Genomic DNA, 8976 nt, shown 5'->3' on the forward strand with positions numbered 1-8976 from the left:
TCTCCAGAGTGAGACTCCATCAAAAAAAAAGAAAGAAAAGAAAGAGAAAAGGCAATTTCTTTTCTCTCTCTCTCTCTCCTGGAGCTTGAGACACTCTTCTGACCTTGGACATTAGAACTCCAGGACTTGCACCAGCAGCCTCACATGTTCTCAGGCCTTTGGCCTCAGATAGAATTACACTATTGGCTTCCCTGGTTCTGAGGCTTTCACACTTGGACAGAGCCACGCTACGGGCATCCAAGGGTCTCCAGCTTGCAGATGGCATGTCCTGGGACTTCTCAGTCTCCATAATCACATGAGCTAATTCCCTAATAAATCCCCTGTCATCTCTCTGTCTATACTATTAGTCCTGTCTCTCTGGAGAACTCTAAGAAAATGAATCTATACTTTAATCAAGAATATGAAAGCTACAGCTGTGAGGCAAGATGCTTTGAATCAGGAAACAAGAAGACTTGAGCTTTCAGCTGTACCACTTACTGATAAAGTAAGAATGTTAGAATTAGAAGAAACATTAGAGACACCAGAGTGATGTTATCTTCCAGCCCAAACTCAGTGGTTTTTATAAGCTCATAAACCAAACATGAAAATGCATTTTATTACTTTACAGCCACAACTGAAAAGTTCCTGCCCTCAACGTGAATAATTTCTCTTAGATATTTCGCTTTGAGGAAGGTGATTTATATTTATGATTTCTCTGTCTTACTTAAATGAGGGCCAACTTTGTTTTGAGAGCAAGTAATAGCTTCAGTTGAAGCTGTGCAGCAAGGTGGCTCTCCTCTAGCCCTGGGAGGTTTCCAACAAGCCAAGGTTTCTTCTCAGCTAGGGTTGCCAGACTGAGCAAATGTAAATGTAGCAAATGGAAATATAAAATGTAAAATGTTTAGAAAAAAAACAGGAGAAAATCTCCAGGAGCTAGGGGTAAACAATGAGTTCTTAGAGACTTTACACCAAAATCTCCATCCTTTAAAGGAAAAAATGATAAACTGGACATCATCAGAATTAAAAACTTTACTCTGTGAAAGACTCTCTTAAGAGGATGAAAAGACAAGCTACAGACTGGGATAAAATATTTGCAAACTACGTATCTGACAAAGGTCTAGTATCTAGAAAACAAAGAACACTCAAAACTCACCAATGAAAAGACAAAAAAAAATTAGAGCTAAATCTTGGTTTCTACTACCATTCTTCAATTAGAGGACACAGGACTCCTTGGAGAAATAACTGATTCTTGGACTGGAATAGGAGAAATACAGGATGAGCCTGGAGCATCTCACAGTAGCAGAAAGTTTAGAAGGGCTTAAAAAAAACCCCACAAAACGATGGGTGTATGTCAGAAGGATAATGGAATCAATGGAAAGAGCTTCCAGTGGCCAAAGTGGAACAATTTGAGCAACAAAATGAATAAGGTAGCATTAGAGCATAACCCAAAGTATAAAATAAATATCCATGAGTCCATACTCAATAAACAAGAGATTAGGTCAATCTTCCTTGTAGGGAAATTCCAAATAATTTATATAGATATTCCACTCCCAAGGAGATGAAGAATAAGTTCCACACTCCTTAAGTGTACAGCTGTGTATAGTGACTTTCTTCCAGCGTATAGTGTGAAAAATGGACAAAAAAGACTAACTGTATAGTGAAGAAGTCTGACCAACACTACCTCAGCCAGGTGATTAAGGTTAATGTTAACAGTACAAGTCATGTTGATAGCATATGCCCGTGATATGATTGATGAGAAGGGTAAGTCGCCTCTGTGGTCTTCCTCCCCAAAACCCATAGCCCCCATCTAATTATGAGAAAAACAGACAAACCCCAATAGAGGGATGTCCTAAAAAATTACTTTGCCAGTACTCGGCAAAACTGTCAAGGTCATCAAAAACAAGGAAAGCCTAAGAAAGTGTCAAAGCCAAGAGGCCCCTGAGACATGATGACCAAATGTAAGGTGGTATCCTGGATAGAATCTCAGAAGAGAAAAGGGATATTAGGTAAAAATTGAGAAAACTAAATAAAGTATGGCCTTTTGTTAGTAAGAATCAGTATTGATCCATTATGACCGACGCACAACACTGAGTTAAGGTGTTAATAGGGGAAACTGGGTGAGGGGCGTATAGGAATTCTCTGTAGTATCAAGTATCATCAAGTATCATCACAGTTTTTCTGTAAGACTAAACTATCCTAACATTAAAGGTTTATTAAAATAAAACTAATTAGAAAATAGGCAAAATACTTGCAATATATTTCACAGAAGAGAATATACAGATGGCAAATTAGCACATGAAAAGATATTCAACATCATTAACCATTAGAGAAATGCAAGTTAAACAACAATGACATATCAAAACACACCTATCATTATGGCCAAAATTAAAAATAGTGATAATACCAAATACTGGCACGGATACAGAGAAACTCATACATTGCCTGTAAGAATGTAAAATGGTATAGCCACTCCAGAAAAATATGGCAGTTTCTTTAAAGATTATATGTGCAACTAAAATATGACCCAGAATTGCACTCCTAGGCATTATTTCATTTCATAAGAAATAAAAACTCTTTTTTTTTAGACAGAGTCTCGCTGTGTCGTCAGGCTGGAGTGCAGTGGTGCAATCTCAGCTCACTCCAACCTCTGACTCCCTGGTTCAAGCGATTCTCCCAAGTAGCTGGAATTACAGGCATGCGCCACCACACCCAGCTAATTTTTGTATTTTTAGTAGAGATGGGGTTTCACCATGTTGGCCAGGATGGTCTTGATCTCCTGACCTCGTGATCTGCCCGCCTCAGCCTCCCAAAGTGCTGGGATTACAGGCGTGAGCCACCGCGCCCCGCCAATAAATAAAAACATATCCACACAAAAACCTGTACAAGAATGTACACAGAAGCTTCATTCAACAGCCAAAACCTGGGAACAACCCAGATGTCCTTCAATAGGTGGATGCTTAAACAAACTATAGCACATCCATACTACAGATAACTACATAGGAATAAAAAAAGAACAATTGGCTGGGCACAGTGGCTCATGTCTGTAATCCCAGTATATTGGGAGGCCAGGATGGGAGGATCCGTTGAGCCCAGGAGTTCGAGACCAGCCTGGGCAACATAGTGAGACCCCAAATCTATAAAAAATTAGCCAGGAGTCGGCTGGGTGTGGTGGCTCACGCCTGTAATCCCAGTACTTTGGGAGGCTGAGGTGGGCAGATCACCTGAGGTCGGGAGTTTGAGATCAGCCTGACCAACATGGAGAAACTCTGTCTCTACTCAAAATACAAAAAATTAGCCGGGCGTGGTGGTGCATGCCTGTAATTCCAGCTACTTAGGAGGCTGAGGCAGAAGAGTCGCTTGAACTCAGGAGGCGGAGGTTGTGGTGAGCCGAGATCGTGCCATTGCACTCCAGCCTGGGCAACAAGAGCGAAACTCTGTCTCAAAAAAAAAAAATTAGCCAGGAGTAGTAGTGCACACCTGTAGTCCCAGCTACTCAGGAGGCTGAGGTGGGAGGATCACTTGAGCCCAGGAGTTTAAGACCACCCTGGGCAACATGGTGAGATCTCAAATCCACAAAAAATTGTTAAAAATTAGCCAGGAGTGGTGGTGCACGCCTGTAGTCCTACCTACTCAGGAGGCTGGGGTGGGAGGACCGCTTGACCCCAGGCGGTTGAGTCTGTGGTGAGCTGAAATCACACCATGGCACTCCAGCCAGGGTAACAGAGCAAGACTCTGTCTCAAAAAAATAAATAAATAAAATAAATAATGACTTATACAGAAAACAATTGAGATGAATCTCAAGATAATTATGCTGATCGAAAAAAAAAGTCAGTCTCTAAAGGCTTACATTCTGTATGATTTTACTTACATAACATTCCTGAAATGACAAAATTTAGAAATGAAGAACAGACTAGTAGTTGCCAGGGTTTTAGTGTAGGGGGAGAGGGGAATCATGTAGTTATAAAAAGGTCAACAGGAGGGATAAACAGCAGTGATGCATCTTTATATCAATTTCAGTATCCCGGAGGTTGTAACTTTGCAGTAAAGTTTTACATTTTACCCACCAAGGGAAACTGGGTAAAGGGTACATGAAATCTCTGCAGTACCTTTTTTTTTTTTTTTTAGAGACAGTTGCCCAGGCTGGAGGGCAGTGGCACCATCATGACTCACTGTAACCTTGCACTCCTGGGCTTAAGTGATCCTCCTGCCTCGGTCTCCTGAGTAGCCGGGACTACAGGCACATGCCACATAACGTCTGGCTAATTTTTAAATTTTTTTGTACAGATGGGGTCTCACTATGCTGCTCACACATGTAAGCCACTGTGCCTGGCCTCTGTATTATTTCTTAAACTGCATGTAAATCTACAAGTACCTCAAAATAAAAACTATAATGTAAAAAATACAGCGAAGTACAGTGGCTCACACCTGTAATCCCAACACTTTGGGAGGCTGAGGTGAGCGAATTGCTTGAGCTCAGGAATTCGAGACCAGCCTGGGCAACATGGCAAAACCCCCATCTCTAAAAAAAAAATACAAAAATTAGCCAGACGTGGTGGCATGCACTTGTAGTCCCAGCCATTTGAGAGGCTGAGGTGGGAGGATTGCCTGAGCCTGAGAGGCAGAGCTTGCAGTGAGCTGAGATCATGCCACTGCACTACAGCCTGGGTAATAGAGTGAGATTCTGTCTCAAACAACCAACCAATCAAACAAACCAAAAACAGTACTCCTAGTTAAATTTGAATTTCAGATAACAAATCATCTTTTAGTATATGTATTTCCCAAACATTGCATGGATCATATTGATATTAAAAATGATTTATTGTTTGAAATTCAAATTTAACTGGGAATTCTGTATTTCATCTGTCAATTCTACTCTTGGTCTTAGCCAATTTTGGAAATATATATTGCAAAATAAAAGGACATTTACGGGTTGGCTGAGAGAAAATGTGCCATGATCCCAGAAGCACCTAAATCCTTACTCGCAGCTGGTCCTTACTCTGCCTTCCACTTATCATGACAAATGTGGTCACTACTCCCCATGAGAAAAGCCAGAATGTAAAACCTTCCTGTTTTCATATAAGAGTGAAAATCATGCAGCTAGCCTCCTCTTCCCAATTTCAGACTTAAAATAGCTATCTGCTCCAAGAAAGATTATAAAAAAGTAATTAAGCAGAATAGTCAAGAAACATTTTCTAAAGGTAATTTTGGCACCTGTAATCCCACAACTTTGGGAGGCCGAGATGGGAGAATGATTTGGAGCCAGGAGTTCGAGACCAGCCTGACCAATATGGCAAAACCCCATCTCTACGAAAAATACAAAAATTAGCTGGGCGCAATGTCACACGCCTATAATCCCAGCTACAAGGGAGGCTGAGGCACAAGAATCGCTTGAACCCAGGAGGCAGAGGTTGCAGTGAGCCAAAATTTCACTACTACATTCCAGCCCGGGTGACATAGCAGGACTGCATCTCAAAAAAATAATAATAAAAATAATTTTGGGTCTCTAGAGTAATAAAACCATACTCCAAAGAATACAAGGCCAGGCATGGTGGCTTATGCCTGGAATCCCAGCATTTTGGGAGGCTGAGATGGGTAGATCGCTTAAGCCCAGGAGTTCAAGACCAGCCTGGGCCACATGGCAAAACCTCACCTCTACAAAAAATACAAAAATTAGCTGAGTGTGGTGACGCATGGCTGTAGTCCCAGGTACTTGGCAGGCTAGGGTACAATCAGTTGAGCCTGGGAGGTTGAGGCTGCAGCAAGCTAGGATCACACCATTGCACTCTAGCCTGGGCTATGGTATAAAACCCTGTCTCCAAAATAAAATAAATACACACACACACACACAAACACACAAGCAAGAACAGGCGTGGTGGCTCATGCCTGTAATCCCAGCACTTTGGGAGGCCGAGGCGGGGGGATCACCTGACGTCAGGAGTTTGAGACCAGCTGACCAACATGGAGAAACCCCGTCTCTACTAAAAATACAAAATTAGCCGGGTGTGGTGGCACATGCCTGTAATCCCAGCTACTGAGGAGGCTGAGACAGGAGAATCTCTTGAACCCGGAAGGCGGAGGTTGCAGTGAGCAGAGATCATGCCATTGCACTCCAGCCTGGGCAACAAGAGTGAAACTCCATCTCAAAAAAAAAACAAAAAAAACAAAAAAATGGATATCTGAGAAATACCTCTAACATGATAATGTGATAATGACAAAGACTAAAAGAAAAAAGCAATTTTGAGGAAATCCATTATTCGAAAGAAGAAAACACCAAGAAATCATCATTAATATCCTCAGAGATACAAGATGCTCCAACTGTATAAACAAAAGCAGAATCTCATAAAGGAACCCAGCAAACAAAAATATCCTTGGAAGTTAAAAATATGATAGGGCCAGGCGCAGTGGTTCATGTCTGTAATCCTAACACTTTTGGAGACTGAGGCAGGAGGATCACTTGAGGTCAGGAATTCAGGACCAGGACCAGCCTGGGCAATATAGTCAGATCCTGTCTCTAAAAAAATGGTGTGTGTGTGTGTGTGTGTGTGTGTTTTGAGACGGACTCTTGCTCTGTCACCAGGCTGGAGTGCAGTGGCGCGATCTCAGCTCACTGCAACCTCCGCCTCCTGGGTTCAAGCGATTCTCGTGCCTCAGCCTGAGTAGCTGGGATTACAGGCATGTGCTACCATACCCAGCTAATTTTTATATTTTTAGTAGAGACAGGGTTTCACCATGTTGGCCAGGCTGGTCTCGAACCCCTGACCTCATAATCCACCCGCCTCGGCCTCCCAAAGTGCTGGGATTACAGGCGTGAGCCACTGCAACCGGCCAAAAGTTTGTTTTTTTGGTTGTTTGTTTTGAGATGGAGTCTCGCTCTGTCGCCCAGGCTGGAGTGCAGTGGTGCGATTTCAGCTCAACTGCAAGCCCGCCTCCCGGGTTCACATCATTCTCCTGCCTCAGCCTCCCCAGTAGCTGGAACTACAGGTGTCTGCCATCACACCTGGCTAATTTTTTGTATTTTTAGTAGAGATGGGGTTTCACCATGTTAGTCAGGATGGTCTCGATCTCCTGACCTTGTGATCCGCCCACCTCGGCCTCCCAAAGTGCTGGGATTACAGGCGTGAGCCATCGCGCCCAGCCAAGTTTTTTTTTTTTTTTTTTTTAATGATAGAAGAGGCTGGGCATGGTGGCTTATGCCTATAATCCCAGTACTTTGGGAGGTGGAGGTGGGTGGATCACTTGAGGTCAGGAGTTCAAGATCAGCCTAGCAAACAGGGTGAAACCACATCTCTACTAAAAATACAAAAAATTAGCCGGCGTAGTGGTGGGTCCCCATAGTCCCAGCTACTTGGGAGTCCAAGGCAGGAGAATTGCTTGAACCTGGGAGATGGAGGTTGCAGTGAGCTAAGACCACACCACTGCACTCCAGCCTGGGTGACCGAGTGACAGTCTTTCTAAAAAAAAAACCAAAAAAAAAAGATGGAAGAAATGTAAGACACAATGTTTTAGAAGTCAGAAGAAAAAGTTCGCCAGGCATGGTAGCTCATGCCTGTAATCTTAGCACTTTGGGAAGGCAAGGTGGGTGTATCGCTTGAGCTCAGGATTTCAAAACCAGCCTGGGCAACTTAGCAAAACCCTGTCTCTACAAAAAAATACAAAAAAAATTAGCCAGTTGTGACGGTGTGCACCTGTAACCCAGCTACTCAGGAGGCTGAGGCAGGATGATCAATTGAACCAGGAAGGCAGAGGTTGCAGTGAGCAGAGATTGTGCCCCTGAACTCCAGCCTGGATGACAGAATGAGACCTTGTCACACAGAAAATAAAAATAAAAAGTGATAAAGTTGTATAAATCTCCTACAAAGTACCACAAAAAGGCAAAACATTAAAAAAAAAAACAGAAAACATAAGAAAATTAAAGAACCAGTCTATGAGGCCTACAGTCAGAACAGTAGTAATTCTAGAAAGTATTAACAGAGAAGACTGGGATGGAGGAAAGATGGAAATTAACAAACAAACAAAAAATCAAAAAATTTCACAGGACTTAATGGTATGAGTTGCCAGAATGAAATGGCCCCAGCAAAACGGATAAAAATGGACCTACACCAAAGCTATTCTTAGGAAATTTCAGAACAAATGGGCCCCCCCCAAAAATTCTATAAGCTTCTAGAGAAAAATATCAGGTTTTATACAAAGGATCTTGAATCAGAATGGCATATGCTTCTCAACAGCAATTCTGGAATCTACAAGACAATATAACAATGCCTTCAAAATCCTTAAGATAATCATTTCCTAGAATTCTATACCCAGCCAAACTATCAATCCATTGGCTAGGTGGAACAGACATTTTCAAATATGCAAGATCAAAATAAATTATTTCCCATGCACCCTTTTCCAGGAAGCACCTGGAGAATATGCTCCACCAAATGACGGAATAAACAAAAAGAGAAAGACACAGGATACAAAAAACAGAAAACCAAAAGAAGAGACAAAAAGAATCCACAGCATGACCCTATGTACTATGCCAGGAACATACTAGTTTTCCAGTCAGAAGGGTTCAGGATAGACTCTTCAGAAGTTTGAAATTGATAAAATATATATATATATATTTATATGATATATATTTTAAATATATATTATATATATTAAATATATATTACATATTTAATGTATATTTAATATTTTAAATATATTAAAATATATTTAAATATATATTTCTAATATATATACACATATATATACACACACATATATACACATATATATACACACATATATATACATATATATATACACATATATATATACACACACACACACATATATATATATATATTTTTTTTTTTTTTTGAGACGGAATCTCACTGTTGCCCAGTGAGATTGTTCAAGCGATTCTCCTGCCTCAGTCTCCCAAGTGGCTGGAATTACAGGCATGCGCCACCACACCCAGCTAATTTTTGTATTTTTAGTAGAGATGGGGTTTTGCCATATTGGCCAGGGGGA

The sequence above is a fragment of the Gorilla gorilla genome, chromosome 7 (assembly GCF_029281585.2).
Source record: "Gorilla gorilla gorilla isolate KB3781 chromosome 7, NHGRI_mGorGor1-v2.1_pri, whole genome shotgun sequence".
In the NCBI taxonomy this organism is placed as follows: Eukaryota; Metazoa; Chordata; class Mammalia; order Primates; family Hominidae; genus Gorilla; species Gorilla gorilla.